A 17475-nucleotide genomic window follows, 5' to 3' on the forward strand; every position below is an offset into this window, starting at 1 on the left:
AAGTTGTTTTTGACTAATTTAACAGTTCTTCCTTTTACAATCTACCCTCTTCAGTTTATTCAAAGACCCATTAAGTATTCCGTAAAATAAAGACCACTTAGAAAAATGAAAGGCACACCACACTGCGCTGGAAGAAATAAATAATGCTTACATTGGGCTTTCACATACGAATAAACACTTAATTACTTGCATAATTATTAGGCCAGTAAGCACTTAAAAAAAAAAGTAGCTCCAAAAAATGCCTATCTTGGCAATTCTGCAAGTGATAAGATGGTACAAAAAAATCACACGCATTAATGTGTGCATCGTTGAACATTAGTATATACACCAAACAAATGGATAAAGGCAATGAGAACCAAAGTCTGGGTGGTTAATTACGCTGTTAAAATAACCAGAGCATCTGAAGAAAACATGGAAAGGGGGCAGTCACTTCCTGTAATCAATTCCGAGTTTCTAAGCAGCCTCTTCCGAGATTTCAATCCTTGTCACTACCAAATGGTTCCATTGAGGAGCTTTTGTTGTTGTTGTTTGAGACGGAGTCTCGCTCTGTCGCCCAGGTTGGAGTGCAGTGGTATGATCTCAGCTTACTGCAACTTCTGCCTCCCAGGTTCCAGTGATTCTCCTGCCACAGCCTCCCAAGTAGCTGGCACTATAGGCGCACCCCACCATGCTCTGCTAATTTTTTTATTTTTAGTAAAGACCAGGCTTCACCATGTTGGCCAGGCTGGTCTCGAACTCCTGGCCTCAAGTGATCCGCCCACCTTGACCTCCCAAAGTGCTGGGATTACAGGCGTCAGCCACTGCGTTTGGTCCAAGGATTTTAAAATGAGAATTACATTAGTCCTGTTTATAATATTCCTATTCTAATCTTCTATTGTATTCTTACAATTAAATGTATCAAGTAATTCTTAAAAACATCTATTTGGAGACAAACTGCCTAATATCTTATAAGACTAAAAAAATCACCAAGATGAAACTGTGGTTAAGATATGAGCTCTCAATATTTAAACATTTTAAAAAACTGTTAGTGTTTGTCAGGCCCCAACCTGAACTATTTCCAAAGATTTAACTGGATTCTGCAATTATGGAATTAGGTGATTCTCCCATACCCTAAAGACTCATCACCTTCAGCAGTGCATTCCATCCTGAGTCACGGTCAAACAGAATTCCTTGGCAGAGAGGGTTTGGAAAGCTAATTGCTTCAAAGTAACATTTTCAGATCCTGGTATCTTCTCCGAACCGTAATGAATAAAGCCTTTTTAAACTCATTTGAAACCAATTTCTTTTCTTTTTTTTTCTTCCTGAGATGGAGTCTCACTCTGTTGCCCAGGCTGGAATGCAATGGCGTGATCTCGGCTCACTGCAACCTCCACCTCCTGGGTTCAAGCGATTCTCCCACCTCAGCCTCCCGAGTAGCTGGGACTACCAGCATGCACCACCACACCCAGCTAAGTTTTTGTATTTTTAGTAGAGACGGGGTTTCACCGTGTTAGCCAGGATGGTCTCGATCTCCTGACCTCGTGATCTACCCACCTAGGCCTTGCAAAGTGCTGGGATTACAGGCATGAGCCACTGCACCCAACCTGAAACCAATTTCATATAGAACTTCTGAAATCCTAAAGTCTCTGAAAACTCAAAAGTTCTACAACTATTTTGGTGGCAAATCCTGACCTGATATATAATGGCAAAACTTCATCTGAGCACTGATGGGAGACTATTTTTACCTTTTATTTCTCTCACTTAATGTGACTATCCATGTTTCACATTAATATTGTGTTTGATTACTCTTACTAAAATCTAAAACAAATCTTTCCTCAAAATTCTGAAATCCAAACCTGGCACCAAAGGTTATATAAAGGATTATGGCCCTATAATCAATTTTACAAACATCTACCGGAGCAAAACACTCTTGAATTTACTTCAATTTCTGTAGTGTTGCTCACTATAATTCACAGTTAATCTAAAACTCTTTTAATATGCAGATTCTACCTTATTTTTACTGTCTTTTCTAACTACTAGATCCTAACGGTTTCACTTCTTCCTTTGACTCTAATAAGCACTCATTTATATCACTCATTTGGATATTTTGAACTGCTAACAGCTTTATATTGGTTAACTTTTCACATCTTTGCTAAAAACCTTTTGTGCAAAATTACTCAATTTAATCTTAACACATAGTAACTAAGAACAATTAGCTCTCAACAACATGCAATGAGATCAAATAGTCCTCAAGAGACAGATGACCTAAATAAAAAATGAGAAATTATAGTTGGACATAGATATAAAACTTTAAAAATTAGTTTAAGGCTGAGTGTGGCAGCTCACGCCTGTAAATCCCAGCATTTTGGGAGGCTGAGGCAGGAGGATCACTTGAGCCCAGTAGTTCCAGACTAGCCTGGGCAAGATTATGAGACCATGCCACTACCAAAAGAGTAAAGAAAAAAACAGTTTAAGGAGTAGCTTATGGGAAATGATATGGACAAACCATTACACACTTTACATATTTTTTTAACTAAAATAATTATCTTGAGCACTAGGCAGTTATTGGGCTAACCATTTGAGATAGTGGTAGAAAAGTAACATGATCTTCCTGTCCTCCTGAAACTGTTTAGAGGGGACGAGAGGTAAACAAATGGATAAATATAATTATTGATTATGATAAGAACTACAGAGGTAATGAAGAGAAATGCTCCTTTATATAAGGTGATCAGGAAAAACTCTGTGACATCTGAACTGAGATCCACTGTTGAGACTGAGGCAGAATTGCAGAGAGCTGGCAAAAGATTGTCACAGAAAGAAGTACAGCTGGCTAGAGCTTAGTGAGTAAGAGGGATAAAGTTGTGAAGTAAGCAAGAACTGGATTATGCAGTACCTTGTAGGCCTTGATAAGGAACTGGTTCTTAAGGGTAAAATGGAACCAGAGGGTATTATTACATGATCTGATTTACATTTTTACATCTTTCTAAAGGTCACTTTGTATTCTGGGTAGAAAATAATGTGGGGAAGGACAAGAATGGAAACAAATTAGGAAGTTCCTGTGAGTCCAGACAAGAGATGACTGTGGCTTAAACAAGGGTGGTATCACAGAAACACAGGATTTGAAAGCCCAAAAGACCTTAACAGCCATTTAGTCAAACTTTCTCTACATAAAGATAAGGTCTTAAGAGAGGAGTTAACTTGTTCAAGGTTTCATGACCTGTGCCAAAGACTAAACTGAAGCCTGTCACCCAGGTCAATGTTATTACTACTAAACCATGCTATTTAAGACAACAGGCTGGGCGCAGTGGCTCAAGCCTGTAATCCCAGCACTTTGGGAGGCTGAGATGGGCGGATCACGAGGTCAGGAGATCGAGACCATCCTGGCTAACACGGTGAAACCCCATCTCTACTAAAAAAAATTCAAAAAACTAGCCAGGTGAGGTGGCGGGCGCCTGTAGTCACAGCTACTCGTGAGACTGAGGCAGGAGAATGGCGTAAACCCGGGAGGTGGAGCTTGCAGTGAGCTGAGATCCAGCCACTGCACTCCAGCCCCGGCGACGACAGAGTGAGACTCCGTCTCACACACACACACAAAAATAAGTAAGACAACAGAGTACAATAAAAGGTCTAACTACTTAAAACAAATACCTGAGTTCTCAGATTTAATTTCACACCCAATGGAATGAGCTAAAACATATGAGGACAATGAAATAAAGGTGTAATTTGAGCACCTGAAGGTCCAGAGAAAAGTACACAAGGGACTACTGGGGAGCAGAACTAGTGAAAGGCTCTCCAGTCAAACTGCTTAGTGATGAAATTTCAAGACTATAATCTCTAACTCAACTATAATGCCAGTTTATCCTCTACATAGGACCTTCTGATGGGTAAGATGTATCAACCACTAAAGCATCACAAGCGTTTTTCAATGTTGAGTTTATCATTCCTGTTGACCAGGATTGCGAAGTGAATTGCTTTTAACAGTAGTCTTGCACTTAACAAGAACCTCTTAATAACCATCCTCACTCTCTTTTCTGGTCTACTTCCTGCCCTTTCACCTCTTCATTGCCTATTATCACCATCATTAACCATCATCACTTGCATCTAAACAGAGAAATGTTATAAATGCTTTTTCTGTCCTTCAAAGCTTGCAAACCTAGTCTTACTTCTTTTTTGTTGAAGAATGATTAAGTTGAGAGCTCCTGGAAGAAAAAAACACAAGTATAAACAAGCTAAAATAGAAGGATTTAATGCAATATTTTCAACTAGCAACCACAACTCTATAAACAATAGTCAGTGACAACCCTGTGACTAATTTGGATGTACTGGACATAAAATATGATCTCAGTATGTTCCCTAATTCAGAACTGCTAGAACAGCTGATCAGTTAATTATTTAATATAGAGAGCACTAAAGCTTCCTGTTAAATTCCCTTGCTCTCTTTGGGAATAGCTCATGTAGGCAGGAATTCTATAATGCTTAATCCCCAAAGCTACCCTGAAGTTAGCATTTTCACATGTATTCCTTTCCTAAACCTTTTTCTTCCTCTGGTGTCAACTTTGCTCTTTGCAGTACTGGTGGTGTTCAGACTGAATTAACTCTTTTCTTTCCATTTTAATCTCTCTAGGGAAATAACTGGCACTAAATTTCCAAGAAACTGTGCACAATACAAACTGTAACTTAACCATCTTTCTTACCACTTTCCTAATCTGAACTGATTACTAAATCCAAACAGTCTAAAAATCCTTTAAAATTTGGAACCAGACCTGTGTGGTGGCTCACTCCTGTAATCCCAGCACTTTGGAGGACTGAGGTGGGAGAACTGATTGAGCCAAGGAGTTTGACACCAGCCCGGGCAACATGGCAAAACCCTGTCTCTACAAAAAATACAAAAATTAGCCTGGTGTGGTGGCACGCGCCTGTAGTCCCAGCTACCTGGGAGGCTGAGGTGGATCAACTGAGCCCAGGAGGTCGAGGCTTCAGTTGAGTCGTGGTTGTGACACTGCACTCAAGCCTAGGTGACAGAGTGAGACCTTGTCTCAAAAAATAAAATAAAATAAAATAAAATTTGGACTTATCCCATGAGTTTATAAAAAGTTTAACAAAGATTGCTACAAATGTTTTTAAATTAACATAAAAAAGAAGGCCTCCCAGTGGCTTTACTCAGCACTTTGGGAGGCTGAGGTGGGTGGATCACCTGAGGTCAGGAGTTCAGGAACAGCCTGGCCAGAGAGAAACCCTGTCTCTAAAACTAGAGAAATTAGCCAGGCATGGTGGTGGCGCCTGCAATCCCAGCTACTTGGGAGGCTGAGGCAAGAGAACTGCTTGAACCTGGGAGGAGGAGGTTACAGTGAGCTGAGATTGCACCACTGCATTCCACAATCCAGCCTGGGCGACAAGAGACTCAAGTCTCAAAAAAAAAAAAGAAAAAAGAAAGAAAAAAACTTACGAAAAAATGAAAATACAGGGGAAATGTACCAGTTTTTTTAATTTAAATTCCCTAAAGTAAAAATATTTACAGTATGAATTGCAGAATTTCCATCTGGTTTTTATTGTACAGGAAGACTATATTCTGTAATATCAGTATGCAACTCAAAATACAAAAAATTAGCTGGGTGTAGTGGGAGGTGTCTAATCCCAGCTACTTGGGAGGCTGAGGCAGGAGAATCCCTTGAACCTAGGAGGTGGAGGTTGCAGTGAGCCGAGATGGCTCCCCTGCACTCCAGCCCGGGCAACAGAGTAAGACTGTCAGTTTAAAAAATTCTGACCCTCTACTGATTCAAAGGGAAAAAAATCTTTCTAAATTACTACTTAAATAATCAGTTGCTACTGTACCCTTGATTTGACCAACATTAGGAATAAATAGTCCAGTGTTAAGAAATACAGAATGTAAGGCCGGGCGCGGTGGCTCAAGCCTGTAATCCCAGCACTTTCGGAGGCCGAGACGGGTGGATCGCGAGGTCAGGAGATCAAGACCATCCTGGCTAACACAGCGAAACCCCGTCTCTACTAAAAAATACAAAAAAAAAACTAGCCGGGCGAGGTGGCGGGCGCCTGTAGTCCCAGCTACTCGGGAGGCTGAGGCAGGAGAATGGCATAAACCCGGGAGGCGGAGCTTGCAGTGAGCTGAGATCCGGCCACTGCACTCCAGCCTGGGCGACAGAGCGAGACTCCGTCTCAAAAAAAAAAAAAGGAAATACAGAATGTAAGTGATACTATTTTTTGTGGCTAGTGAATTTTAAAAAGTGATGTTTAAGGCAGCACAAAAGTTCCTGAAAACTTCTCTTGTTTAAAATAGAAACTCTCTATGACCAAAGAGATTTGTTTTAGAATCCAGTGCTCAACTGGGTTCCAAGTACAACAGATTACATACAAGTCAGTTTTTACTGCAAATGGATAAATTCATCTATTCTTCGTAGCTACTGCTTCCACTGTGCTCCCGAGATTTACAAAGAACTTAAGACCTCAAATGGTAATTAGTACCTTTCAATACCACTGCAAAATATCTATGAACACAGAAAAACATTAGCTTCCAGAGCCATGATACAGTACTGCTGTTTATAGATGACTGAACTAAAAATTTTGTCCAATGTTACAATGAATCATTGCATCAGCCAAAATGTCTTAACTTGTTCTAAAAGAAATTTAATTTGAAAAGGTTAACAAAAACTTCAGCCTAATCTCTTAGACCATGGAGTCCTCAATGACAGGAGGGGGAATATTTTTAGTCACAATCCATGTCTTAGAAAGTTTAAGAAATATTAACTTTACCTAACTTTTTTATAGAGTGAACATGTGACATCAATGTTACAAAACAGCAGTAAATAGCTAAATCATAAATGCTAAATTACTCCTAGTGCCAGTCAAATCTAGACACTGCAGATCAATACCCAACCTCCTCTTTAGCAACACAAACATACAGAGAAACACAGTTATTTTACATCTTTAAGGAAATGATGCAAATCAGTAAGATCTGCTTGATAATCGATAATAAAACAGCCTATTTAAACAATACTTATGGGGAAAAAGTAAATGGACACCTTGTAAAAATCGGTCAAATTCTCTGTATCAGATCCACTTTCAGATTTATTTCACTACCTCAATAAATATTTATCGAGTACCTACAACAAAAGGCAAAGAAACCTGAACGTGACTTTTTCATCCAAATCTTAGAGTGCATTTAAAATAACATGTCTAATCAGTTACCATGTTATCAATCTCTGCATAGACCTTTCACCAATCTTGAATTAGATAGGAAGATACACTTGAAAGGATCCTTACAAAAATGGATCTAGTTATTTTAACGATTAATTCTTTGCTATACCCTCCTTACATGGTGGCTCTTTATTATGGGAGAGGGTCACATTACCTTTATACAGCTAAGAGAAAATATTGGAATTCTGTAATCCCAGCACTTTGGGAGGCCGAGACGGGCGGATCACGAGGTCAGAAGATCAAGACCATCCTGGCTAACATGGTGAAACCCCGTCTCTACTAAAAATACAAAAAAACTAGCCGGGCGACGTGGCGGGCGCCTGTAATCCCAGCTACTCGGGAGGCTGAGGCAGGAGAATGGCGTGAACCCGGGAGGCGGAGCTTGCAGTGAGCTGAGATCCGGCCACTGCACTCCAGCCTGGGCGGCAGAGCGAGACTCCGTCTCAAAAAAAAAAAAAAAAAAAAAAAAAATACTGGAATTCTGAAAAGCATTGAGGATAAAACGAAAATTAGTTTGTCAAGTAAAAGAGATTCCAAAGCCAACATGGAAATGTTTCTTTTTAAAGGATTACACTGTTCTCTTCAAGTATCCTCTCTTTGAATGTTCATTACCATTAATCCCTAAATTCAAACACTAACCATTACACTGTGCCCAGGCAAAGCGATAGGAAGGATACCGTGAACAATGAAATGGATCAAGTCCCTACCCTCATGGTACTTACATTTAACTGGTGTTGAATGTCTATTGCAAGGCACCATGCCAGTGCTTTAAGGCATACAAAAGAATATATATCTTGTGGTTGGGGTTTACAATACAATTGAATAAATAATATACAACGGTAACAAGAGGCAGGAAGTAATGTGTGTCATAGAAGGTAAGAGATACGTCTTTTACGCCGTCAGGGGTGAGTGGGAGAACGTAAAAGAGAGCAGAGCAATCATTTTCTTTTTTAGTTTTCTTTTTTTTAATACAGGGTCTAGCTCTGTCACCCAGGCTGGAGTACATTAGTGCAATCTCGGCTAACTGCAGCCTCCAGGTTCAAGCGATTCTCGTGCCTCAGCCTCCCGAGTAGCTGGGATTGCAGGCGCGTGCCACTACACCCGTCTAAATTTTGTATTTTTAGTAGAGACGGGGTTTCACCATGTTGCCCAGGCTGTTCTCGAACTCCTGACCTCAAGTGATCCGCCTGCCTCGGCTCGGCCTCCCAAAGTGCTGGGATTACAGGCGTAAGCCACCACGCCCAGCCAGAGCAATCATTTTCATACCCCGTATCACATTTTGAAATTAAGTTAGTTTAGTATTGGTTCTTCAGTTGTATTTTGATACCTGGCATATTAAAAACAACAAACTGGTTACATGTGTTCCAATGATTTATTTTAGGACTTCCTCAGATAAGGCAGCTTCACAATTTATTGTCAATGTCAAACAAGGAAATGCAAGTGAAAACACCTAATGTAGTACAGATTAAAAGCAAAGATGGGCTCAAATAAGACTATCATTCAGGCTCTGTGTGCTTAAAGTTATTTAATCTGAGTATCAGTTTCCTTACCTAAAACCTGAGGATGAAACTACCCAAGTGGTTTTTCCTCCTATTTGACTAAGGTACCCACTTTTAAAAAGGGCGATATGGGAAGAATATTCTTTTGTAAGATGATAATTCACTATAAAAATGTTGTATTTCTTTCTCCAGGTTGTCTCTTACGGATAGACTACTGTCCTAAAGGTCAGTGGACCCACTAATTGGTTATCTTATCTAGGCCTCAGTTTCCTCCTCCATAAAATGACAGGGTGGGACTGGATGATCTCAATAGTCCCTTCCGGCCCTTAAAAAGTCCCATGACTCCACTATGACTCAATAAATACTATTTCAAGAGTCAGTTTTTAAGAGTAATATGGGCTTGAAGTTTAATGAATGTCTCCCTTTTCTATTTATATAAGTTACTTCTTGTTAAGATATGGTCTTGCTGAGCAAGTCCAAATAGTATTCTAATTACAAATACAGAGAGTTGAAAAGTAAATTTACGAGTCAGAGCTTTGAATTGTTAAGTACTCAACATATATTAGATGCCGCCAGCAAAACCAAAATCCAATTAGACGGAATTAATTTTAAAATACTAAAATCACAATCTTCATTTAGCGTCAACTTTCTACCCCGTAAAAATGTGATTTCCCGTTACTGCAATCACAGAACTGCTTCTATTCATACCAATCAGAAGTTACACGGCCAAAACGTTTTTCTAAACTATTAAAGAGAGTGGGAAGAGGGGGTAAAGCGAAGGGGAAGGAAACCATCTGCTTTAACTTGCAAGAATGATCTTTTCTCCAAAAGACATCAGTGTTTTTCAGAAAAAAACTCCAGAGGGCCCGGTTCATTGGGCGTAGTTTTAAATAAAATTCATGGCGCTGATAGTTTTAGGATTAGACACCCCGAGATGGCGAAAAAGAGAAGAGGACAAACTTCCTGGATTTTCTCTCCCTCTGTAAGATAAAGAGATTTCCTCTTGCTGACGAAGGGAAAGGCCCCTTTAACAGTTTTTCTCTGCACGGTGGCTGCTGCCAGACTAGGTGGGGCTCCCTCCGCTGCCTTCCTCCTGCCACTTCCCGCAACAAATGGAGCAAGCCAGCCCCGTTTCAGGCAAACTTTTTCCCTGTCAGGCTCAAGCCCGCCGGGCGCCGGGGAGTGGTTTCCCCCGAAGGCTCCTCGCCCTAGCTCGGGGCTAGGGGAAGCTGGGTCTTCGCAAAGGACAACTTTATGGTTTCCGTTCTAACTTCCACCCATACCACGGAGGGAACCCAGGCGACAAGCGAGGGGACTCGGGGCGGGGAGCGAGTCTTCGGGGGAGACGGCGAGGAAAGGAGGGCGGCGGGAGAAGCTGCGGCTGCCGAGGGCTGAAGAGAGCGGGCGGGTGGGGGGGTCCTCGGGCTCTCACTTCCTCCGCCATATTTCAGACATTTGACCCCTTCCGCAAAGCGCGCTGTTCCCCCGCGGCGGCGGCGGCGGCGGCGGCTCCTCCTCGCCCCGCAAGGCAGCGCGCTAGCTGGCCGGGCGCCTGGCCCTCGCGCCACCTGCCGCGCGCCGAGGGGCTGCCGCCGCCGGGGCCCCTGACCGCCGCGCCCGGCCCGCGCCTCGCCGCACCCCATCCGCTCCCCTCAGCCGGCGCCCGGCCCCCGCCCCGCGCGGCCGCCGCCGCCGCTTCCCTCAGCGGCCACGCACTCACTCTGCGAACCTCTCACGCTGTCACCGGGTCCCCGCAGCCAGCGTCGCCCCGCGCTCCCTCCGGGTCGCTACTCTCGGCGCCACGGCGGTCCTGCCGCTGCTGCCGCCGCCGCTCCGGCTGGTTTACACGCCTGACTCTGGGCGAGGTTTGGCGATGTCGCCTTGACGTCAGGCGTTCAGCCTCGCTCCAGCTTCCGCCCGCGGGCGGGGCGCGCGGGTGCGCGGCCCGGGAAGGGGCGGGCCCTAGGGGGCGGGGCGAGGGGGAATCGAGGGGGCCGGGCTGCCGCGCGTCGGGTCCCCAGCGCCGGTCTCTCGCCGGCCTGCGGCGCAGCCGGATCGCAGGCCCTGCCTATGGGCCCCTTAGCTGCCTCTGGGAGACCTGAATGCCAAGGTTCTCTCTAGCTGCGCCGCGCCTTCGGGCTCGCATCCCCAGGCTGTCTGGTGGGCGGAATCCGCGCGTCTGTGTTCCTGACCCTCGTAGGTTCCAGTGGAACCCTCCGAAACCCAAAAAGCGCCGCCTCTTAATGCAAACTGTAGTCACCGACTCGTCCAGTCTGTTGGTATTCGTTCGCGTCGTCCTTTGTGCTGGGCAGTAACGGAGAAGTAACGGAGAGCGCGCAGTTCCTACACCTAGAACTCCCCGAGGGAGCCCGAGCCAGCAAATCTTTCCATTCTTGAGATGCCTTTTCTCCGGGATTGACAAGTATTTCATCCATTGGTGTCTTAACTGGGGCGAACTCTTTCCAAATTACCCTACCAAACGCAGTTATCAAAACTATGATTTCCAAATAAGTTTGTACCCTGCACCTAAACCAACGCCATTTATATAACTAAAATAAATTGCGTATTTCAATGCGTGGCCTGCACGCTTCATTCACTTCACAGGATTACCCATAGGCAGGTAGGTTTATTGTGTGACTTCAGGGCACCAGAAAACACTTTCTGTTCCAAAATGCCTCGTTCCAAAAAGGGCGGGAACTTAACACGGGAACTTACCATTCTTACTCTTAGTACAAGAAACTTATCAGAACTTTTTCTTGAAGCAGTTTTGATGGGCGAAGAGATTAAGAGAGCAAAGTGCAGGAAAAAGTGGGGCTTGAGGATCATTTAAGACTAATTTTCTTGGTTCATAATTTAATTAGGCCCTGTACAAATTATTCTTGAAATAAGTCTAAATAAAGGTTGATAAATTTGGAAGATAAATGGAATGTGACTAATTTCACTCCTTTTAAGAATATGTAGTGATTCAAAACTAAGCTAACCTGAGTTAAACGAATAGATGAGAATGAATTATAACAGTTCTGTGTTTTACAATGTTTTACAATTTAGGTTAATTGAATATATTACCTACTTCGATAATTTCTATTTCCTCAGAAAAATATTTTTTAAAAACTTATTTACTGTCTGCATTTATTGTGTATACAACATGATCGTTTCAAGTAATGTATACATTATGGAATGGTTAATCTAGCTAATTAACATATTACCTCACAGAGTTATTTTTTATTTATTTATTTTTTTGAGAGTCTTGCTCTGTCACCCAGGCTGGAGTGTAGTGGCATTATCTTGGCTCACTGCAACTTCCGCCTCCCAGGTTCAAGTGATTCTCCTGTCTCAGCCTCCCGAGTAGCTGGGATGATGGGCGCACGCCACCACGCCCAGCTACTTTTTAGTAGAGATGGGATTTCGCCATGTTGGCCAGGCTGGTCTCGAACTCCTGACCTCAGGTGATGTGCTCGCCTCAGCCCCCCAAAGTGCTGGGATTACAGGTGTGACTAACCGCGCCGGCTGAGTTAGCTTTTTTTTTTTTTTTTTTTTGAGACAGAGTTTCGCTCTTGTTGCCCAGGCTGGAGGACAATGGCGTGATCTCGGCTCACCGCAACCTCAGCCTCACCGGGTTCAAGCGATTCTCCTGCCTTAGCCTCCCCAGTAGCTGGGATTACAGGCATACACCACCACGCCTGGCTAATTTTGTATTTTTAGTAGAGATGGGGTTTCTCCATGTTGGTCAGGCTGGTATGGAGCTCCTGACCTCAGGTGATCCGCCTCCCTCGGCCTCCCAAAGTGCTAGGATTACAGGCATGAGCCACTGCGCCTGGCCTTGAGTTAGCATTTTTTTATGAGAACACTTTACATCCATTCTTTCAGAAAACTTTTTTTTTTTTTTTTTTGAGACGGAGTCTCGCTCTGTCGCCCAGGCTGAACTGCAGTGGCCGGATCTCAGCTCGCTGCAAGCTCTGCCTCCCGGGTTTATGCCATTCTCCTGCCTCAGCCTCCCGAGTAGCTGGGACTACAGGCGCCCGCCACCTCATCCAGCTAGTTTTTTGTATTTTTTAGTAGAGACGGGGTTTCACCGTGTTAGCCAGGATGGTCTCGATCTCCTGACCTCGTGATCCGCCCGTCTCGGCCTCCCAAAGTGCTGGGATTACAGGCTTGAGCCACAGAAAACCCTTTTTAAATGAAAGTTGCAAAGGCAAATTTCAGAGCAGTCCGTTGGAATTATTGTAACTTCTCAATGAATGAGTGAATTACAAATAAATTTGACTTTACTAACTTCAATTATTGCATAAAAATTTGATAACTGAAAGTCTGAAATTTTGAGCTCACAGAAGTGTTACCTGGGAACACTGTGCTTTTTCTTTCTTTTTTTAAGAAAAACTCTTTGTCCTTTGGGCAATTGTTTTTTTTTTTTTTTTTTTTTTTTTTTTGCAGAAAGAAATTGGTTTTAGAAAATGGAAGCTAGAATTTTTAGAGTTTGAGAGAACGTGTAAAATAATCTATTTAATTAAAAACACATTTTCTCTTATTAGACTGGAAATCATTGTATTCGTATTAAACTGTTATCACTATGCAGAGAATACCATAATCTGTATCTCTTAGAACTGAACTCACTTTTTAGTTTGAGCCTCTTTTCCTATTTATTTCCTTGACTTCTTCTCCAGGATATTCCACTGGCAATTTGCACTGGTCATGTGTGCAAACTGAACTCATCGTCTTTGTAACCAAACCAGTTTCTTTTCCTTTTCCTTTGTAAATTGGTATCACCATCTTTTAAATTACCCAATCTTCAAGCCTGACACTTAGCTCTCTGCTTTTCTTAAATAATCCATCAATTGGCATATCTATTAGACAGTAATTCTACGAGGTCTTTCATTGTGTTTCCTCTTTTCCATTTCAACTAAGACCATACTTTTAGTATGGTCTTTAGTTGCCAAATTTAGTGTGGTTTTCAGTATGGTTTTTAGTTGCCAAATTTAGGTTGGCACAACTCATCTCCAGGACCTTTGCAGCCTGGTGGCCCCCAGTCTGTTCCTGCTGTGATCCATTCTACACATTGTTGCCAGATGATTATCTTAAAGCATACCAAGCAAGTCACACCCTTCTTCAAAGAGCCTTCAATTACTCCCCTATTCTACCAAAATAAAATTAAAATCCCTGTGTCTCACTTTTTTCTTTCACTTAAAACTGATTTACAGTCAGAATGGACAGTGGACTTTCCATCTTGCCCAAATAATTTGCTTCCCCATCTCTCTGTTGTGCATAGGTGAATGATTTCCTCTGCCTGGAATGCCCCTTCCCATTCCATCTCATTCTGGAAATACCTTGCCCATTATTCTAGGTTTATCTACTTTCTCTTAAGAATGAACTTCTTGACCGGGTGCAGTGGCCTATAATCCCAGCACTTTGGGAGGCAGAGGCGGGCGTATCACTTGAGGCCAGGAGTTCAAGACCAGCCCGGCCAACATGGTGAAACCCCGTCTCTACTAAAAATACAAAAATTAGCTGGGTGTAGTGGCATATGCCTGTAATCCCAGCTACTCGGGAGGCTGAGAGAGAAGAACTGCTTGAACCGGACCCGGGAGGCGGAGGTTACAGTGAGTGGAGAGCACACCACTGCACTCCAGCCTGGGCTACAGAGTGAGACTCCGTCTCAAAAAAAAAAAAAAAGAAAAAGAGCTTCTTTTCTGACACTTCTAACCTTATGTGTTCTCTTCTCTTTTGAATCCCGGAAACATTTTATTGCTGCTTTCCTTTGTCACTTGTGTTTGACCTTCCTATGAATAGGGATTTGCAAACTTTTTCTATCAAGGGCCAGATAGCAAATATTTTAGGCTTTGTGGGCCAGACAGGTGGTCTCTGTTGCAACCACTCAACTCTGCAATTGTGGGACAAAAGCAGCCATAGATAATACATACAGAATAGACCTGGCTATATTCTAATTAAACTTTATTTATGGACACTAAAATTTGATTTTCAAGTAATTTTAACGTGTCACAAAATATTCTTTTTTTTTTTCTTTTAACCATTTAAAAATGTGAAAATCGGCTAAGTGTGGTGGCTCACGTCTGTAATCCCAGTGCTTTGGGAGGCTGAGGTGGGAGGATCACTTGTACCTCAAGAGCTGGAGACCAGCCTGGGCAACATAGTAACAAGTAAGACCTTGTTTCTACAAAAAGAATGTAAAATTAGCTAGCCGTGGTGGCACATGCCTGTAGTCCCAGCTACTTGGGAGGCTGAGGTAGGAGGATGGCTTAAGCACAAGTCGAGTTCAAAGTTACAGTGAGCTATGATCATGCCACTACACTCCAGCCCTGGTGACAGAGTAAGACCCTGTCTCAAAAAGAAAAGAAATGTCAAAATTGTTCTTAGCTTATAAGTGCACAAAAACGGGGGCAGCCTGGATGTGGCCACTAGGCTATAGTTCGCTGAGCCCTGTACTCAGGGCCAGTTTCACAGGCATATGCCCCAGGCATGCAGTTGTACAGAGCCCTGTACTTAGAAGGGTTCCATGATTGGTTTAATGCTCTAATGTCACTATCTTGATTTTTTTGTTTGTTTGTTTTTGAGATGGAGTCTTGCTCTGTTGCCCAGGCTGGAGTACAGAGGTGTGATCTCAGCTCACTGCAACCTCTGCCTCCTGGGTTCAAGCGATTTTCCTGCCTCAGCCTCCCTTGTAGCTGGGATTACAGGCGCCCACCACTATGCCTGGCTAATGTTTTGTATTTTTAGTAGAGACAGGATTTCACCATGTTCACCAGTCTGGTCTCAAACTCCTGGCCTCAAGTGATCCGCCCGCCTCAGCCTCCCAAAGTGCTGGGATTACAGGCGTGAGCCACCGTGCCTGGCCATCTTGATGTTTTCAATAACTTTTTGAATAAGAAGCTTGAATTTTCATTTTGTACTGGGTCCCACAAATTATGTAACTGGTCCTGCCTATACTAGAAGATAAAATCTAGATCAGAATGTGTATGTGTGTATGTATATTTCTTATAAGATCAGGATTTTCTTTCTTTCCTTTCCTTTCCTGCTCTCTCACTCTCTCTCTCTCTATATATATATATATTCTCTCTCTCTCTCTCTCTCTCTCTATATATATATATATACACTTCTTTTTTTGAGACAGGGGCTCACTGTTGCCCAGGCTGGAGTGCAGTGGCATGATCATGGCTCACTGCAGCCTCCACCTCCCAGGCTCAATCAATCCTCTGCCTCAGCCTCCCAAGTAGCCGGGACTACAGGCATGTGCCACCATGCTCAGCTAATTTTTCTATTTTTTGTAGACACAGGGGTCTCACCATATTGCTTAGGCTGGTCTTAAACTCCTGGTTCAAGCGATCCTCCCACCTTAGACTCCCAAAGTGCTGGGATTACAGGTGTGAGCCACTGTGCCGATTATATTTCCTATCTTTGTAAGAAATACAGCTTAGTGCTTTCCACATAATAGTCATTTGAGATCTATTTGTTGCTTTCGACATAATAGGCATTTAAGATACATTTGCTGAGTTTTCTTTTCCTAAGCTGGTGTGCAATAGTGGAGAGGGTGAGAATCAGAGTCCAGCTCCACTGCTTATTAGCCTAGTGGTCTTGGAAAAATCCCATAACCATGTTGAATGTTAGTTTCCTCATCTATAACATGGGATGGTAACATCTGCCTTACAGAACTGTTGTAAAATAGTGTATAGGAAATAGCAATGTCTCAGTCTCTGGGACAAGAAGAAGCTGAAAGCAAGTTTTTCCCCTTTTAGAGAAAGTGAATTAATAGTGTCCTTAACTATTTAACCTGATAACAGTATTTCTAATTTTTCATATTATTTAGCTCCTTAAAAGTTTCCCTTTTTTTTTTTTTTGGAGACAGAGTTTCACTCTTGCCCAGGCTGGAGTGCAGTGGCACAATCTCGGCTCACTGCAGCCTCCACCTCCCTGGGTTTAAGCCATTCTCCTGCCTCAGCCTCCCAAGTAGCTGGGATTACAAGCATGCACCACCACGCCTGGCTAATTTTTGTATTTTTGGTAGAGACAGGGTTTCACCATGTTGGCCAGGCTGGTCTCAAACTCCTGACCTCAGGTGATCCACCCAGCTCAGCCTCCCAAAGTGTTGGGATTACAGACGTGAGTCACTGCGCCTGGCCGAAAGTTTTACATTTAAGGAATAACATCTATGCTTCATTGGTTTCATTTTAAAAAGTCCATATGAGTGGCAGTCTTATTGCAGATCCAAAATTGGATTTTTAAAAGACCCAAATTTGTAATTTTCCTAACTGACAGTTAATGATTATCAATGTAAACATTTAACTTCCAATTTATCATGGTTATCAGTAACATTAATGTTCCTTAACATTAGACATTAGTATATTATTTCATTTACAAATTAACAATATTGAATTTGATCCTTTCAAGGCACTTACTAGCTTTTCCCTCTGTTGTGTGTGTGTGTATGCATGCATTATATAAATCTATGTATGTGTATATAGTATGGTATATAAATACAGTTCTGTACCTTTGCAACACCCTGAGTGGCTGGGTTGGGAAGTTGAAAAGAATAAGAAGACTGCTTATTAGATGAAAAAGATAAAAAATACATGGCTTACATCTCTAGTTATTAGTTTGTAGACAGCTGCTTTAAAAAAAAAAGCAAGAAAAAGAAAAAAATACATCTTCAGTAGTTTCATTCTATTTTCTTGGTCAAAGACTGCATTCCAAACTCAATGCAGTTATTTTATAAATTCTACCACTTAATCACACAGGAGACCAGGTAAGAGCATATTAGACCATTGCTATTATGAGA

The 17475-nt window shown here is 42.6% G+C and overlaps 1 protein-coding gene across 2 annotated transcripts in view; it reads right to left on the reverse strand.

Annotated features, from left to right (window-relative positions):
* The window catches only part of RAP1B (RAP1B, member of RAS oncogene family), a 46922-nt gene extending 36299 nt beyond the window's left edge, over positions 1-10623 (reverse strand). The window contains exon 1 of one of the 2 annotated variants that reach the window (XM_033221334.1): positions 10420-10623. The gene's annotated coding sequence lies outside the window, so the exon portion shown is untranslated. Of the gene's footprint in view, positions 1-10410 lie in introns of both variants that reach the window. The other variant, XM_033221335.1, reaches the window with a different exon arrangement.
* Positions 10624-17475: the final 6852 nt, after the last annotated feature.

Source organism: Trachypithecus francoisi, unplaced genomic scaffold (assembly GCF_009764315.1).
Source record: "Trachypithecus francoisi isolate TF-2019V2 unplaced genomic scaffold, Tfra_2.0 Lachesis_group11, whole genome shotgun sequence".
In the NCBI taxonomy this organism is placed as follows: domain Eukaryota; kingdom Metazoa; phylum Chordata; class Mammalia; order Primates; family Cercopithecidae; genus Trachypithecus; species Trachypithecus francoisi.